Source organism: Dromaius novaehollandiae, chromosome 1, assembly GCF_036370855.1.
Source record: "Dromaius novaehollandiae isolate bDroNov1 chromosome 1, bDroNov1.hap1, whole genome shotgun sequence".
Lineage (NCBI taxonomy): Eukaryota > Metazoa > Chordata > Aves > Casuariiformes > Dromaiidae > Dromaius > Dromaius novaehollandiae.
Window position 1 is genome coordinate 197,849,160 of NC_088098.1, and position 18,532 is coordinate 197,867,691.

The 18,532-nt window shown below is 41.8% G+C and overlaps 1 protein-coding gene across 4 annotated transcripts in view; it reads left to right on the forward strand.

Annotated features, from left to right (window-relative positions):
- The window catches only part of SPATA13 (spermatogenesis associated 13), a 205,004-nt gene that overhangs the window by 130,169 nt on the left and 56,303 nt on the right, over positions 1–18,532 (forward strand). The window contains exon 1 of one of the 4 annotated variants that reach the window (XM_064505000.1): positions 10,735–10,934. The exons of the other annotated variants lie outside the window; for them this stretch is intronic. The gene's annotated coding sequence lies outside the window, so the exon portion shown is untranslated. Of the gene's footprint in view, positions 1–10,734; positions 10,935–18,532 lie in introns of those variants that run through there. 4 annotated transcript variants of the gene reach the window in all.

Consider the following 18,532-nt stretch of genomic DNA (forward strand, 5'->3'; position numbering starts at 1 on the left):
ACAGCAATCGTGTTCCATGTTTCTGAATCCTGGTCTGCAGCTCCCAAAGAGAACAGAGCCCTTAAGACATAAGGCAGGTAGCAGGGGTTGCAGTCATGCAAGAGGACTGCAGCCCATTGCCAGCGGGGAGGAAAAGGATTGCATCGTTACAGCAAGTGATATCCTCAGGCCTTGCTGGTTTTTACTCTTCCTGCTGTACTTATAAAGACAGTCACACCACGTTTTCCTCCTCCTACATCCCTGGTTTATCCTTGAAATTACATGACCGTCCTTCTTGTACCATGCACAGCTGCTGTACCAGTCTCCAGTCATCTACTTCTTTCTCCATGTCAAATGATTGTTCTTCACTGGGGCAAGGTTTCCCAGCTTTCTGTCAGCCAATCTTGCTTTCAAATTGGCTATAAAATCTTGTAATAGTTCAGAGTCAGACTAAAGAGTCAGTCCATTGTCCAGGCAACCCACTCCCTCTTTTTTAAATCTAAGCACCATGTTTTCTATTCTCCAGTCAGGCAATATTGGTCTGTATTGGATATGCCTGTTATTCATCCTTGCTAATGCATATGAAATGTCATATTTCAGTTATTACTGTGCTCTGGGAGAGAAATGGTCCTTTGTATTATTTTGTGTTTTGAGAATTAGTTTTTAATGTTGTTCTCAAAGTACTATCACTGTATATAAAAGCATGTGGTGCTGGAGGAGTTGTTTCTGGTACTAACTTGGGTTACCTTCAAGAGAAAGAAAATGGCTTGCAGGACTGAACTCTCAATTCATATCAGTCAAATGCAATAGTGGTTCAATAGGGACACAAAACATGTCTTACCTTTGCTCTCAACACTGTCATTATGTGAAGCCATGAGAACAGATATAAATAATATGTATGCCTTACTGTGATAAAAAGAGTTATCTAATACACAGTTTCAAGCCAGCTCCCAGTCATAATGGAATGCAAATTTCAAGAGGCAGTCTGTTGCACAAAAAAAGTGCCCCAAATCTGTATGTGTTTATACTGCAGGCAAGTAGTGCTAAGTTAAAAAGGAAAATGTATATATCATTAAAAAGAATTATGTCTGAGATATTACATCATTTAACCTCCCCCTGTCTCTTTCCCTTCTTTGTCTCCCTGGTGGGAAACTGAAAAAGAAGTTTATACCTCTCGCTAATGGGAAATACCATAAATTTTCTGAAAATTCAGCTTTGTATAAGATCTTCCTTAAGGACACTTAATCCTTAACTGGTAAAGTTTCTCAGTGTTGCTCCTGTCCACAGGTTTCAAAGCAAGCTTTGGTTTTGAATTGAATAAATTTTGAATACATTTTGTCAGAAGGGAAAATGGGAATATTTTGAATCCGAGTAGACTGATCATAAATGGAGACACAACTGTATTGAAGAGCTTTGTCATTGGGTCTAATTGTCTTATGCTTAAAGTCTTTCCATACGGTTGAGATACTTTCCATTGGTCTATTGTAAATGGTAATCCCAAGTGTGTTGTTTTGTATGCAGACCATGCTGCACTGCTACAAAGATGGCAGCAAGAGGTAACTACCTAGTAGAGTGGTATATGTGAAGGCCAGTTTGGCACGATAACTGAAAAGTTGTAGAAGAAAATGAAATCCCAGAAGGGGAAAGGACATGACTATTAGAGAGAGAAATGGATAGGCTGAAAATGGAAACCGTCCAAAATTGCAAGTGATGTAACTGAGAACTGCTGAGCTTTCATCCTCTCCTGGAAGGTATAGCCATGCTTCAAAGTTCTCCGATCTGCTTTATCAAGGCACTGTGACATACTGTGTATAACGGTCCCTGTGACTTGCAGAGAAGTCATTAGGTGATTAGTTAAAACAAAGAGTTACTAAAAAAAAAAAAAAAAAAAAAAAAAGAAAATTAAGGATTTTGTTCCTTCCCTTAGAAACAAAGAAGTGTCAAAGCATCAGGCATTAATTAAACAGAGAACCATTTTTTGCATGGCATTAAGGAAATCATCAGAGAACTTGAGGCTAAAACAGTCTCATAACGATGCTCAGATCTTTGCATTTGGGAAATAGAAAGTGAGTTGAACGGTGAAAGTGCACAAATTTACTCAAATCTTTGACAGGTGTTTGACAGATTATGGCCTTGATCTTGCAAGGAGTTGGTCCTTATGCACAACCCTTGCAAGTTAATGTCCTAAAATTCTATTCAGAAACTGATAAATCCATGAAATTTCATCATAAAAAGGGTTGGTTCATATATTTTGACATGTAGTTTAGTGTTATGTGCTTATTTTATCTTTTTTAACAGATCTGTGTAGCCTTTCTAGTACGGTTTGTCAAAATAATTGAGTCTGAGATTCAGATGAAGAGATGAGGGGTACGCAGCACACAAAAATGGCAAGGAAAAGCTCTATTATATACAGTGTTAGCGGCTCATCAGTCCTGGGTCCAACTAGGAGTAAATTTGGTCCCTGCTAACTCTTATAGCTTCCTCCAAGCTGCCTGGTGGCTCCTGGCAGGGGCAGATGAAGGAGATTAACACTGTGATGGTGTGTACCCCTTGTGCCTGAGATCTCTCTCTCTGTCTTATATCTTTCCCCCATATCTGAGAGGCAGTCTGAAGGTGTCTGAAATGAGGTTTTAATGGAGTCGGTGGGAACATCGTTACTGCCTTCAAGTCAAGACTGTTTGATCACATCCTGGATTTTTCATAGACAGTCAGAATGTCCTATTTGACTTTTCTATATTCTGTCATATTGCTTTGTGCTATGCAAATGCTTTATGCTCCCAGAAAACATACTAGATTTGATTAATTAAATTAAACAAATCCTAGGGCAGTTTAAGCACACTGTAGCAAGGCTTTGCTTCTACACTGGAACATCTCCTAATACACTCCTGGCTAGTAACACTGCTTTTCTGGGGTCATCTTTCCCACTGTTGTGTCCACAGGTAGCATCGAGTCAGAGTCTGTCCTCTTTCTTTCGTTCAGCCAAACCATCCAATTGGATTAGGCTATTGCACTCTAGTTAAAAGTGACCTTGATTTGGCTAATCAACATCAACTGCATATTGTTATACTTAACAAGTAACTTATTCATTCTCTGTCTTGGTCAGCTTTCTTCATTTTTTTTTCATGATGAAATTAAGGACTAGAGATTTTCATAAATTAATCATTCCAGTGATAGCTATTTGACTTGTATTCTATGGCTCCAGATTAAACTTCCCAGCACTGATTATATATTCCAAAGTTCTTCTCTTTCATCTGTCCTACGTTTCCTATGATGAGAAAATAAAGAAGCCTTTATACACCTGTGGTGGTTAAAACTAAATGTCTGTTGTAATGGTCAAAGTTCAGGCATTTAACAGCTCACCTAACTACCTGCTTGAGACAGTACAGATATATTGAAGAAGTTTCTGAGCTTAACCCAAAGATTTCATTAGATGTTCTCTTCTTTCTCTACAAAAGATCCTGGATTCATTTTTACCATGCTTAAAATTTCTGTGCTGAGGAGTGTACTTCCTTACTTTTATTGCCTTCTACTTTGTATTAGCTCTTAATTATGGTAATTTCATGTTCTATTTGCATACAGAAGAACAGAAGCTCAAATGAATCCAGATTCTGTCCTTGCAGTAATACTGTTGCAGAGACTGGACTACACTAAAAATTCCGTTTCTAAGAGGTAGATAACACTGTCTCTGGTAAACTGTGCAAATTTAAATATTTCAGGCAGTTACCAGATCAAATAAACAAAACTCAAACTCGAATAATACTGTGCTAATAATAATGATAATGCTGAAATGACAGAATGCACCAATTAGTAGAATAAAATTAATACAAAACCATTAAAGGCACATCTTGCACAAAAGCCTTTTTTAAAAGGAAGTTTCTGTATGATGCTATCAATTTGGGAATTACAGAGATGACTGATGGGAACAGTTTGGCTGATTATATTATGAAATGATTGTTTGAAAGCTGTTTTTTTATAAATTACTGGGTTTCTACAAAGTCCTGTAATAGAAATTCAAATTCACTCAGAGCTGAAGCAGTTCTCTTTTTCTCCTTGTCACTTGTTGCCCTTGCTCATGACAAAGATCAGCATTTTTGAGCACAGCCATTTGGAACTGTTTGAAGCAAGCTATTGCCTTGTTCCAGTGTGTTAATCAGGACCTTGTAATTAAAAGTAACCTCCCAGCAATGAACCCACAGCTCCTTGGTATGCTGGGTGGTTTGTTGCTGTGTCGTTAGAACATTTTTGTTACTGATGGAACAGTTTTACTTTAGCCATCCAGGAGGAAAATAGCCATGCTGGTTAAATACTTCGCTATTACACGCTTGTCACACAGACTGGAGGAAAGGTTCATGTGGAGCATAGTGCTTCCTGGCATACTGGCTGCTGAGAGGGGAATGATGGATTTTGGGAACTGGTGGCATTCATCGGCAGGGCTCTGATTTTCCACCTTGCAAAAAGTAGAGCAAGTTGAGTATGTTACTTAAAATCAGAATTACAGCATAAAATATGAATAGCATGTGGAGGAGCTGGAAAAACAGATCAAGAACAGCATGCTTTTAAGGAATGAATTATTTATTTATGATTTACGTATTGCAATCACTGAGATTGTTAAAATCCAAGAATCCCCTCTTAGTGATACAAGAAACAATAGTGACCATCATTTAAATGCTAAGGCATAGTCCAGAAATGTAATTTGCATATATGGCTATCCTTCTTCTCGCCCCTTTCTTCTTCTCTCCTGAAACCCATCTGTTTGTTACTTCACTTCTCTTTCAACACCACTGTCTTCAGGGCTGGAGGCACCCAGCACTCAGCACCCTCAGGCAGGACTAGGTTTCCAAACAGACACAGCATCTCCTGGGCAGCAACACTGCATCAAACCAAAGGGAATACATTTCACCCCATGTACAAATTAATTATGGGAATTCAGTGAAATACAAGGATGTAGAAGCCAAAAAACTAGTGAAAATAAAAAGGAGCCAGGAAAATTCATGAAGAATTGGTCCAACAGAGCTATAAAACAGAGTGCTCTGGATGCAGCCTGTGATTTAGGAAGACCCTAAGCTTTGGATTGCCAGAAGAAGGGAAAGTAAAAGAAAGGGCAAATCATTCTATGCTTGTCCTGTTTCTTATTCTTCCAGCTTCCTGGTCCGATCTAGTGCAACAGGTCCTACCTAACGACTTCCTCTAAACAACGAGATTTTCAAAAATCTGGCTCAAAATCATGCATCGGATCTTTCATTGTTTATTTCCAGTGCATCTGGTTTATATTTTAAATACTAACATGTCCTCATCTGGTATCTTTTCTAATAGATACATTCCTTGTATGTTATCAACTACTCCTCAACCTCTGCGTTAAAAAATCGCTTGCTCAGTACTGAATAGGCAAAGACCTCAAATAAAGGAGGAGGTTTTACATAGTCTTCCGTATGAAAAAAGGATTTTGCTATTGAAAAACATCAGTAAATAGGTCTTGCCTTTATGGATATAGTCTGTGGCATGTTTTCTGCATGACAGTATGAGAGAGAGAAAGAGAGGGAGAGAGAAATTTGTAGGAACTTTTCCATCTTGTTGCAAAAAAATCAGACTTTCAGGGGAAAGAACAGTGGTGTTCTTTGTTTAATGACAATAGTAGTAGTAAAATAATATCACTTCGAAGTCTTACAGAGAATATTCCAGGACTGAGGACTCAACTAGTACATCAATTTACCTCAGCAGCAGCAACATACCCTGTCCTGGCCTGAGGAATTGATCTTCTCAAAGGCTTTAAAATATTGTTAAAAGTAAAACAAGATCACTTAAAACACCTTTTCAGGTGACAGTTGCTAATCTGCTCTCCTCTACATCTAGTGTCCAGGCCTAATTGCCTTGTATGACCTGGTGATGAACTGGTTTTATGGACAGTGCTGTGCCTGGATTACTTTGCAATTGCTTACCTAAATATTTGGGAGAAGGATTTGCCTTCTTACAGTCCCTGCTTTGTATTGTGTACAGTTGTTAAGATTAAGATGTTTAATGTAATTCGTACCACAAAATGCAGATGTGCCTACTTTCTTCTTCTTTTTTAATTTCTTTTTCTGTTACTTTGCTGTGTTCCAAATACGGTAAAAGATTTGGCATGAACTAATAGAAAGTGAATTATTATTCCATTCTTCTATATTTTCCAAACGAATTTAGTGCTAATGAAAAGTAGTGGGCTAACAGCCCTAAAGGCCAGCCCTGTTATTCACAGAACATATACAGCATGCGAAACATGATATGCCTAAACTCAGATCACCAGTGTGAACATATTATTAGCAGCATGTTTAGTTTCCAAGCCTTTTTAAGCCTTCTTTGCTTTGGTTGAAACTGCTGGCAATAGCTGTAAAAGTAATAGTAGTTTCAGGAGAAGGAATGGTCCTTGGAATATTTTAACAGATTTCCAGCTAGTAGCAATGCAGGGCAGAAATTCTGCAGCCACCACAAACTTTACCAGGTGCCTTCACATAATTGAAATCTGTGGAAACCGATCAGAGCATTTTCCTACTCTTACTGAAGATTTCAAGCTGAAATGTCACAGTTCTTACATCTCTTCTGCTTCTGTCTATGTTTTCTAAGTGTCCTAAGCAGTGATTTGCAGCACCTGCACCATGGGGAACAAACAGGAGGAATTAGAGGGTTTTGTGCAGTTTCAGGGCTATGAGTTCATTGGGACCATGGAGATGTGGTGGGGTAGCTCACATGACTGGAATGCTGCAATGGATGGGTACAGGCTTTCAGGGAAGGACAAGCTGGATGGCGAGGAGGGGAGGTTGCCTTTTACGAGAGAGAGCAGCTCCCACCAGCTCCCCATTCATGGAGCTCTGTCTTGGTGATGAGCTAACTGAAGGCTTATGGGTCAGGATCAGTGAGCAGACCAACCTGAGCGACATTGTGGTGGATGTCTGCTACAGATCACACGATCAGAAAGAGGCCTTCTTCAGACAACTGGAAGTAGTCTCGCATTTGCAGGCCCTGGTCCTCATGGGAGACTTCAGCCACTCCAGTATCTGTTGGAGGGACAGCTCAGCAGGGTACAAGCAAACCAGGAGGTTTCTGGAGTGCATTGATGATAAATTCCTGACACAGGTGACTGAGGAGCCAACAAGGTGATTGAGGAGCTCTGCTGGACCTGATACTCACAAACAAGGAAGAACTGGTTGGGGATGTGAAGGCTGTGGCAGCCTTGACCACAATGGCCATGAGATGGTGATGTTCAGGAGAAATTCAGGAGTTCTTCCAGAGAGGAGGAGCAAGGCAAAAAGCAGGTTCACAACCCTGGGCTTCAGGAGAGCAGACTTTGGATGGTTCAGGGATCTGCTTGGAAGAATCTTAAGTTCAGGAGAGAAGAACAGTCCAGGAGAGCTGGTTGACTCTCAAGGATTACCTCTTCCAAGCTCAAAAATGGTCTATCCTCACAGACAGGAAATCAAGCAAAGGCATCAGGAGGGCTGCATGGACAAACAAGGAGCTCCTGACTAAACTCAAACCTGAAAAGAAGCATACAAGAGGTGGGAGCAGGGATGGGTGACCTGGTAGGAATACAGAGACACTGCCTAAGTATATAGAGATGGAGTTAGAAAAGCCAAAGTCTCTCAGGAGTTGAATCTTGTGAAGGAAATGAAGGTCAACAGGAAGGGCTTCAACAGGTATATCATCAGCAAAAGGAAGCCTAGAGAAAAATGTGGGTCCACTGCTGGTGATCTGGCAACACAGGGCATGGAAAAGGCCGAGGTACTCAATTCCTTCTTCACCTTGCTTTTTACTGGTAAGACTTGCCTTCAAGAATCCCAGATCCCTGAGACCAGTGGAAAAGGCATGGAGCACTTATCCTCAGTGGAAGAAGATCAGGTTAGTGATCAGTTTAACTGGATATACACACGTCCATGGGGCCTGGTGGGCTGCACTCACGAATGCTGAGGGAGCTGGTCAGTGTCATTGTGAGGCCACTCTCGAAGATCTCTGAAAGGTCTTGGTGACTGGGGGAGGTTCCTGAGGACTGGAAGAAAGCAAATGTCACTCCTGTCTTCAATAAGGACAAGAAGGAGAATTCAGGAAGCAACAGGCTAATCCCCCTTACCTCGAGCTCATGAAACTGGTGGATCAAATCCTCCTGGAAGCCATTTTCAAGCATATTAAGAACAAGAAGGTGATAAGGAGTAGTCAGCATGGATTTTTTGAAGGGGATCATGATGCCTGACCAACCTGATAGCTTTCTATGATGAAATGACTAGTTCGGTGGACATGGAGAGAGCAATGGATATTGTTTATCTTTAGCAAGGCTTTTGACACTGTCTCCCATAACATGCTCATAGACAAACTGATGAAGTATGGACGAGGTAAATGGACAGGGAGATGGACCAAAAACTGGCAGAACTGCTGGACTCAAAGGGTTGTGATCAGCTGCATGAAGTCCAGCTGGAGGCCAGGTACCAGTGGTGCACTCCAGTGGTGGATACTGGGGCTAGTACTGTTTATGTAATGAACGTCTTCATTAATGACCTGAAAAATGCTCAAAATCAAAGGAAAGATTTGGGGAAAAAAAAAGAAATGTTATAATAGGCATAACATAAAGCTTCACATCCACATGTAAAGTTTAACTTATTCAAGTTTGTAAAGTCCTTTGAGATTCTGAGATTACAGATACAGTTGAGGTACAAAATACAATGATCTATTGTTCTCTAAGCAGGAAACTCATCAAGATATTTCAGTTACTGAGCTCTTAAAACTAGACAAGACTCTGCTGCTAGTCGCTTCAGAAATTTAAGTGTTATATGGCTCTCTAAACTTTGCTCTGTCTTCTATAACAGCATTTGATATCCTAAGCACAAGCAAGGCTTCATGGGCAGGAATACCAGATGTCTATCACGTTTTTGCCTGTCATTTGTTCTTTTTATTTTTCCTCTGTGTTCTGAGTTCTGATTCCTTACTTCGTCCTTGTGAACTGCCTAGAGATCCACTTGTGCCCTGTAGTGTCATCTGCATTCCCGTTTCTCATAAAATTTCAAACCACAAAGCAGAGCATGTTATTTTCGTAACTTCCTCCCAGCACCATGATCTAAGTCAACATTCATATGGCAACACCATGGATGGGCACCCTGGTGAGTGATCTGAGACTGAGGAAACTATTAGGACTTAGCCTTTATGATAATCTTTACCTAAAGCTTGATAAAAACAGAGAAAATGTCCCATTAACTTCAGCGGATATTTTATCCATCTCAGAAGGCTTAAAATGGTAAAAGCCCAACCTTGCATGAGAAGATTACTGCAGTGAAGAACTTGCTTTCTCCTTTTCACTGGGAGCTCTGAGCTTAAGTCAAACATTGTGGAGTTGTAGCTGTACCCTTATACTCTCACATAGTTAACTTGCTTCATATTGAGATTCCAGCAGAGCTTTCAGCTAAAATGAATGTAACTAATAATTTAGGATACAATAATATGTGAATTCCAAATTATTGTGTATGAGACATATATGAAGTCTCATAATTCATTATAAATTATTAATTTTTGTCAATTAGGTTTTGAAAATGATCTTGGGATATGTAAATCTACTACTAAGTAAATCTGTTGGCATTTCTGCTTTTAAGAGATGAATGTAATATTGCCATTAAATATTCTCTTTGTGATTATTCACAGAATAACTCCAAGAAATGTAGTACAAAAATCCATTTCTCTTTGAATTAGTGTTCTCTTGCATTTAGGATTGCACAGTTATTCTCCACATCCTGCTATCCTGATTTGGAAAAAAAAAAAATGCAGCAGTGAAGCTGGAAGTTGCTATTTTTTCTGGGAAGAAGGGAAGACCAAACCATGTCCTATCAGATCTTCTCTTATATATTACTTTGTCTCCTATATACATAGGAGGGAGGTGCGCAGTTCCTACTGACACTGAAGAGCATGAAGCGGGGGCAGTCTACATTTTTGTGTGCAATGCCAAACAGCTTTTGAGACAAATGGGGATCCCTAGGATCGTGTCACTGCTCCCTCTGTACACCAAGGAGAAAAAGCAGGGAAGCACAGGCCATATTTTTGTGGCAGGTGTTAAACTATCAGCCTTTCCTCACTGTATTGTTCTGCCACTGTGATAATTCAACAGGGTACTTCCAGTGCCTTTTGCACACCAAGCCTTCAAAGCCATAATTTAACCTTTGTTTTCTGCCTCTGTCACTTGCTATAGTATTTTACCAGGTTCGATTTTGGCGTTTCACTCTGTTGCTGACAGCTGCAAATACTAGAACCACAAGGTTAAGTTTTAAGGTTTGTTGTTATTTCAATTTTTGTGGATGAGTATTTAGCACATGCCGTTTTTGCTCTTCCATTTTGTCCACGCCGTCAGATGCAGCTTGCTCCGGGCAGCCTCCAGGCAATAATAACCAGCTCCCGGGCTGCACAATACTTAACTGGAAGTCTCCACTTGCAACTTCAGGTTATCGACTCCTTGACTGCTTCGTTTTACACGTACCAGAACACTTCCCAAACTTTTGCTTTCCTATGGTAAATATGTAAGAATACTGCGTATGAGACTGCTGAGCACAAAGCGACTTTAATGAAATGCCCATGTAAATATGCTTCCCTGTTGTTACAGTTATTTTAAGTGTATGTTTAACTTGCTGATTTCACACACTGCTGTGCAGCCATTTGTTACATATTAACTTCAGACGCAATCCTGCAAGGTGCTGAATGCTTTTGGATCGTGCTGAGTCCCTTTCACTCCCACCAGCGTTGGAGAGACTACAAGGCACTCAGCGCCATGCAGAATTCAGCCCTGAATCCAGGCAACAACAGGCTCTTACAAAAACCAAACAGGTTTTCTGGAACAAGGTTCATACTGTAACTGTGCAATATTTTGTGCAATGGACTTTCATACGGTTAGATCAGATCCTATCCAGAACAACAGATTTCTAAGTTAATGGCTGCTGGAAGACATAAACATTTAGGTATGTACAGTGATAGTTCATTATATTTTACAATTGTGATTTTATTGGTTGCTCCAATTAAGTGCAAAACCGTTCAACTGAGACTAATATTTAATCTTTTGTGTGTTAGTTGCAGTGTGCCTTGCCCCTCTGCTGCAGAGCATGGGGTTTTTGCAGTTGCAGATAATCTGTGCAGCTCATCTCACAAAGCTGTTGGGGCATTAGACATTGGTGCGCTTGCATGCTGCACAAAGGACCGCTTTGTACACACCGGTTAAAGTTGATTCCTCTGGCATTTAAACCAGGGGAAAGATTCACCGGCGTTAACCCTGCTTGCTGGTCTGCAGTCCTGAAGACATTTGCATGATCTTTTTCAGTAATCAGGCTGAGAGACGCCTGGCCGGCTGGTCTTGCCCAGCTCCTGGGGCAGTTAATGGTGGTCGGTGGTCGGGGGCTCTCCGCTTGCTGCCCGGCACTGCTCGGCAGGGTTTCTGAAGGGAAGGTGTTATGGAAAGGTGCTCAGCTGATTGGTTGCTTACGGCTTGGAAACCAGAAGAAGTAAATATATTGTGGCAAAATGTACTTCAGTGGGCTCAGGACATTGAAGACCCTGTGCAAACCACAGTATTAGTTATTACTTTTTCTCTGAAACTTACTTCAGGAGAAGAGCTTGGCAGTGGTCTGTGTTGTAAATTCAGATGTATTTGGTATAGAAAACGTGCTGCAACATACTGTATCTAGAATGTTATTCTCGTCATTTCATGTGTAGATGAAGTCCATAATCTCCCATTGTTTGCAGGGAAAAACACAGACCTGATCCCTTTAAGCAATGGGTTGCAATCCCACTCACAAGCAAGAAATTTTGCTTCCGAAAAGGCAGTCCCTGCCTTCTTCGTTAAGGGCACTGCCATCATTCAGCAAGCATGGGGGTAGTGTCTGTCTTGGGGCCTGGAATCGCTTCTAATAGTGCTAATTAGGAGCTAAAAAATAAATTTTGCTGTCAGACCTTAGGCTGGCCAGAGACCTAGGAAGGGGTCTGTGCTAGGGGCTGCTGGAGGAATCTCTCTTACTCCAGACGTATCTCTGTGTTAATAATTATATCTTTTCAAAATAAGCTATCATACTCTTGGCCTTTGGCCTGCAAGTTAAATACCAGTTGTGCGAACACTCCTGTGTGGATTATCTTGTGAGATGGGGTGATTTTAAGCATGGAGCCACACTTGTAAAATGTTTGCCAGATCACAGCTTCAGTGATGTGCTTTAACTGAAATCAATATATGAAGTTGGTATGTGCGCAGACTGCTGATGGAGCAGCTTGCTGAGAGCCAGTTTTCTTGGAGCAATGGCAGTGAACCTGGCTGCTGGGAGATTCTGGGAAGGAGCAAAAAATGGGAAAGCGCACAGGGTTTTAGGAGTCTTTAGTGTTTAGTGTTAGTGTCTGTGTATCTTTAAGCACAATTAGCTGAGCTAGCGACACCGAGAAGTGAAGAGTGGTTTAGCCCTTAAAGGAAAGCGGGGCAGCAGGTTGAAGTGTATGTGGGCAGAGGGGGCTGCTGATGACAATGGAGCATTTTGCAAACCTTTCGGGGTGGGATGAAGGCACCACATGATGCCTGGTAGGAGTATCGCGGCAGAAAGCAGTCACAAGCACTCAATATCCTCCCTCGGAAAACAGTCCCTGTATTAGGGTAAATCAGGCTGGGGCTGTATGCTAATTCTCTTTCATTAGTATGTGTTAACAAAGCTGTGTGCAAGTTTAATACTTTCTGTAAACCCTGGATTTCCCTCTCCTCTCATTTAAGACCAGGTTAAATCTGGAATAATAAGCTCTGAAAAGCTTAGAGGTTCCAGTAAAATGAGATTTGACTATAAATCACGTGTTGGTTTCCAGTAGTAACATTGTTGGAGCTTTGGTGCTCTGAGCAATAAGAGGAACAGGGTTTGTAGGAGACGAGAATATACTTTATTAGGATATCAAATGGTATAACAACATTTGCTACCTCTTCTTGCAAACCTTATGTAGGATTTCCTTCTCTGAAGAGTCTGAACTCCCTCTCTCCCGCTGTGCTTAGACCTCAGAGCAAAGAAAAATGCCATAGTCAAATCTGAACTATTTCCAAGTGTTTTATTTTGGTAAGTGTTGGAAAATCAAGATGTAGAATATTGCACATGGAACATGATGAGTTATTCAAAGGGTTTCTCAGGTGGCAACATCTGTGATTTGGAGGATTGAACACTGGATACCGAATGGGAACAGTTTATCAGTTGAACAACAACCAGCTTTCAGATAAATCAAGCATCTTCTCTTGAGCTGGTATGGTAACATATAAAGATGATACCACCATCAGCTGAAACCAGCTTGTTAAAATGGTGCATGTCTGATTGTGGTTAAAAAAAAGATTATTCTGGCATGTATTTATCTATGGATCTTCAGGACTTCCAGAGTTAAAGCTTTCATATAAATCTTGCCTGCACTAGGAAAATTACCAGATGCTGACAGGGGGTGTCACCAGCACCTCGGCTGAACATATGCTGCGCACGGCTTGGCTGCAAGTGCAGAACAGGGAGGCCCTGTTCCCTGCTGCTTCGGAGACTGGGGAAAACAGGTTTTCAACAAGCTGGTTTCAGTACAATGCTAAAGGCCAGGTTCTACACATTGTTCATCCTGTCGATGAGGACAAATAACTATTGAAGCATAGACTGGCCTACCAATATTTTCTCTGCATTGAAAAAACAGGAATTTTAGGTGGCTTCTTTACTGAGTTTTTTATAAATGGTGCTTTTCGAGGTACACAGCAGTCCCCAAATCCTTGCACTGGTGTATTATGTCTGTGGTGAGGCTGGACTGGAAATTGAATTGGGGTTTGAATGCAAAGCAGATTAAAATCTCTATTTATTTTAATGACCGATTTTAATCTCTGATTTTTACACAATAGTGCTACATAAAACAACTCTGTTTATCATATTCTCATCTTCTCACTTTTGCAGAGAAGACACTTAAAAATACTCCCTGCTTGGGATTCTGCCATGCCATTTTGCATTTCTTTGTCTTTCTTTTGCTGAACACCACCACCACCCCACACGCCCACGTCACACCCGCACGTGCTGACACCCAGGGCACCCTAGCGCTTCGAAATGCAGCACGTGGAATTAGCTGAGGGCACTTCCACATCCCACCGGCCCTGTATCTGCACTAGATTGGCTCAAGCCACAACTTGTAGCATCCCGAGAGCCGAGGGGGATTGCTGGAGAGGAGCTGAAGGGCAGCAGGCAGACTGCGGGCTGCCGCGGCATCTCCGGCCACAACGGCATCTCCAGGTCAGCGTGCGATAGCAGGAGACGGCAAAACAACTCCTCCATCCCTGGCACAGAAATAGGAAGTTTGCGCAATTACGTCATGAAAAGCGAGAGGTGGAAAGAGACCTGACTCGGGTAGCGCTGCAGTTCATATTTCCTAGGCAAGGTGCAGATCGCCTCCCTTTCACACCAGGGTGGGAAACCCTGCTCACGAGCTAGAAACTAGCTGGTAATCTAGCTCGCACCTCTAGTGGGGTATTTAAATTATGCACCCCCGAATGCTGAGGGAATGGCCACTAAGGTTTTCCTGAGTAGATTCGCTTACCCTGAATTTTAGCAAGGCCTTTGGGAAAGGGGCAACGTGAGTGACAGAAGCTGAAGCGTTCGTTTTGCAGCTTGGAGTGTTTAAGCCGAGACAGCTCATCAACGTAAATTAACTTCTGTAGCAAGGAAATATAATCTTTCAGCTCAGAGCTACACCGTGCTCTTGCGAGGCATAAATTATTAGTCAGGTCTGCAGACTCCAGTTCAGAAGATTAATGGACGTCGGCAAAATAAAAAAGGCAATTGGGCCTTGAAACAGGCACTTCAGTCTGAACTCTTTGTGAAAGCTGGACTTTAGCCTTTGTCTGCTGCATGAGTAGATAATGGATTATTTTCTCCGTATGTACGCTTCTAACAGCTCTCATCACCATAAGCATCAAGGTGCCAGAGGAGCACTGATGGATTTGTCCTCGCAGGCCCGTAGGTTATAAAGCATTACTCCTATCTTCAGGTTTTTTAACGCGCATGGCACTTAAGCTGAGAAAAGCATGCTGAGCTGCAAAGGTCAGAGCGAAAACAGAATCCAGAATCCCTCCTTCCCAGCCCCAGCCCCAAAGACAGCTTTCCTGCCTGAGATGCGGGCTTTGCTTTTTCAGGTAATTTAGCATTACTTTTGGGGCTGGTAAAATTCAGAGTTGTTTAACCTCTGCTCATAGGAATACAGGTGCATAAGCCAGCAGCCATAATGACCGCTTGTGTCACTGATTCCAGTCCACTCATATTTCAGGCAAGTATGTCATCTGGTACCCTGGATGTACATAACAAGCTCCACTTTAGTTTACTTAAGTTAGATTTTCTTCCATGCTGTTATATTGTAAGAGAGTTGCACGATTCCAATGTTCTGATCTTTAAAAAATCTTCTTTTGATTCCCCACCAAAATCTCTGTATTGCTTGCACTGAGGTGTGCTCATAGCATGCATGAGTGTTAACCAGAAAGCTCAGGGGATGTTTGCCTTCCTTTGCAGACAGCTTGTCAGCTTTGCCACTTTGAAACGGTTCCAAAAAAAAAAAAAAAAAAAAAAAAAAAAGATGAAGCTTACAGAAATGTACACACACACTGAAATCACCCATTGCTTTCTGCACAAAATCTGTTGTGACACTTCTTTAAAGGCCTTTCTTTAGCTGTATCATGTTTCACACAGCAGGTTTTGAGCCAGCCAGTGAGAATCTCAGTTAGCCAAAATGTGCATAGGCTCATTGGCTTTTTAAGGGCTCCAGTGATACGAATGAGCTGTGCCAATACTACCAACACCCTCCACTTACATCCTCGGTGTAGCTGAATGACTAACTTGTGCAACTGCAATTCCTATAGACCTGCAGTAATATTTGTATTGCTTCCTAGAAACAGATTATAATATCACAAATAATTTATCAGGCTGTAAGAGGAGATTTTCTTTACTACTGCTGATAAGGTATCTAATGTAATATGTATGGCTGTTTTTAATGAGACCAGTAAGTTAATCCAAAATTTGCAAATTTGAGCATACCTGATTCCATGGCCAGACAACTAAATAAGTTTTCCAACGTGTAGCATTGTGTATTTTCTGCATCTTTAAAATCAGGTAACTTAATTTCTTGCCAAAATAAACAGATGTTTGCTAAAATGCAGTCATCCATGTTTTAAAAAATTGCTCTTGATTTTAGTGTTATTAATGAAGAAAGTAATTAGTTATTACAGCACCAGTGAGACACAGGGGTGAGTGAGTGTTAGCTAAAGATTTCTCATTACTCTAAAGTCTTCAAGCAGGTTAAATTCAGAGCACATCTTTCATTGAAAAGTCCTCAACATTATTGTAGGAGATATTCCTAGCACATAAATGTTGTTGTAGCACTTTGTTGTTATCCACTTTACTCTAATTGCATGTTTTTATAGCTTTTCCATTCTACAAGATTTTTTGATAAAGTAGATTCCAACAAAAAGTAGAAGTTATTGACAAACCAGAGGTGGAATTAGCAAGAGGATTTTTTTTCTGAAGTAGAAAGTGAAGCATGGTAGAAATGGTAATTCAATCTTTTGGCACAAGAAATGTGCCCGTGAATGTTAATTTTAGTTTAGACTGTAACAAAGACAGTACGTTTGCCATTGAACAAGGCAACTAAACAAAGAAAAGTATTGACGCTAACTGAAAAAACCTGAGTGCTTCTTGATGCATACGAGTAAAGATGGCCTGGAAGCATAGAAGCCTCCACAAATTAACCACCCCTCCAAACAAGCAAAAAACCCCTTCTCCCCCCAAATGCCACTTGTTTCTCCGTTTTTTAACCTTACTGAGATACTGTCTGTTCTGACTTCTCATGAAGGTATCAAAAGCTGTAACTGTCCCGCGCCTTTTGCCCCGCCACCACGGTGCTGGCGGAGGTAAACAGCCGCTCCGAGACCAGCTGGGTATTGCTGTTGCGTCACCCTGGGCCAGTTACCCTCCTGAGACCCTGTCATTTTATTACAATAAACATCAGAGGCAAGTTGATCTTACACAACTTTGCCTAACTTTCACTGATGTGTCATCACCCCAATGAAGCACGCCTTCATGGAAGCGTTGCCGTCGTCTCCAGTCTCCAGCAGACTCTGGACCTCAGCGGCGTTGCCGTGCCCTGCTCCCTTCAGCAGAGCTGCACGGTCTGAGCAAGGGTCGAGCGCGGCGGGCACTGCAGACCCTGCCTCGCCGTGGCCAGCCCCAGAGCGGCGCCCAGCACGGCCACGTGCAGATAAAACGACCCAAAGCCCGGCCCATGCCAAGGTTCATGTGCAAATATTAACCGAGCACGCCGGGGCTCTGCTGCTCGCTCGCTCCCGCCCCTAGCCTGCAGCCTGCAAACGCCTGCTGCGGGCGGCCGCAGCTCTGAAACACCTCAAGCTCCTTTCTCTAGGGCCAATTTATTGTTGCATTTATTTATTTTGGCCTTTTGGGGACCTAACAAGGCACCTTCATTTCACTGGGTAATTCAGGAAGGCCGCAGTTTTAAATTGCCAGGATGGGATGGTGGGGTGATTCAGTGGCTGGAGAGGAAAGCTGATGAAGAGCTCTTAGTAGTCACTTCTACATGTTATTATATATTAAAAAAAATGGCTGTAGGGCAGTGAGCCACGGTGGCGAGGGGTGTGACATAGGAAGGGTCGGCAGATAAAGCAGAAAATGTGAGAGAAAACAAATGGCTGCAAAGAGGGACAGTTCCAACCCTCTTTTCAAGTTTGTACGCTTTCATCCCAACACGTGAAGCCTGTGTTAATTTAACGAACATCTGTTTAACAGAAAGTCTCATATAACTTTTTTCAAGAAAAAAAAGTATATATGGTATAGGAAAATTAAAATTTTTGACTAATCCTCTTTTGCTTGCCAGTTCTGTCTACTTTGCATCTCCATGGCCATTTTCCTTCCTATTTCTTATACTTTGTGAGACACAAAACAAAGGTGGAATTGGGCCTTCCTAATTGCTAACTGGAAGTCTCCTTTGTGTTTAGACACAAAGATCTGTTTATTGAAAACTGCTCTTCTGTAGTACCAGCCATCCCTTCATGTCATGCTGCCTGAATAACGCCTCTCGAGGACCGGGGGAAAGAATAGCGTCACAGTCAGGCTCCGCAGGGTTATAAATAGCATTCTCCTGGCCTCAAAGGCTGAAGCCATCATTAAGTTGCCTGCAGCTGTAGTGGGGTAGGTGGGTGAGTAAGAGCAGCTCCGAGATGGGATAATGGTAACCTGGTACCCAAGGGTCATTTTTCATGGAGAGTGTCAGTGTGCTGGGCTATTGTGTCCTCCCTAAATCGGAGCTCTGTGCTCAGGAGAGCAGAGCGACAACCTCACGGAGCACATTCGAAAGAGGATTTTGAATGATTACAGCGAAAAAAATAGTCATGTTGTGATTTAGACCAAATTGTGACAAACTTTTCTCACTTTCATTGCCTTTATATTGCACTGGCTGTGATTTAAGGTCACACAGCAAAGTAAATGCAACAGGAACTGGCCTTTAGTGAACCATTAGAAAGTAGTGTACCAAG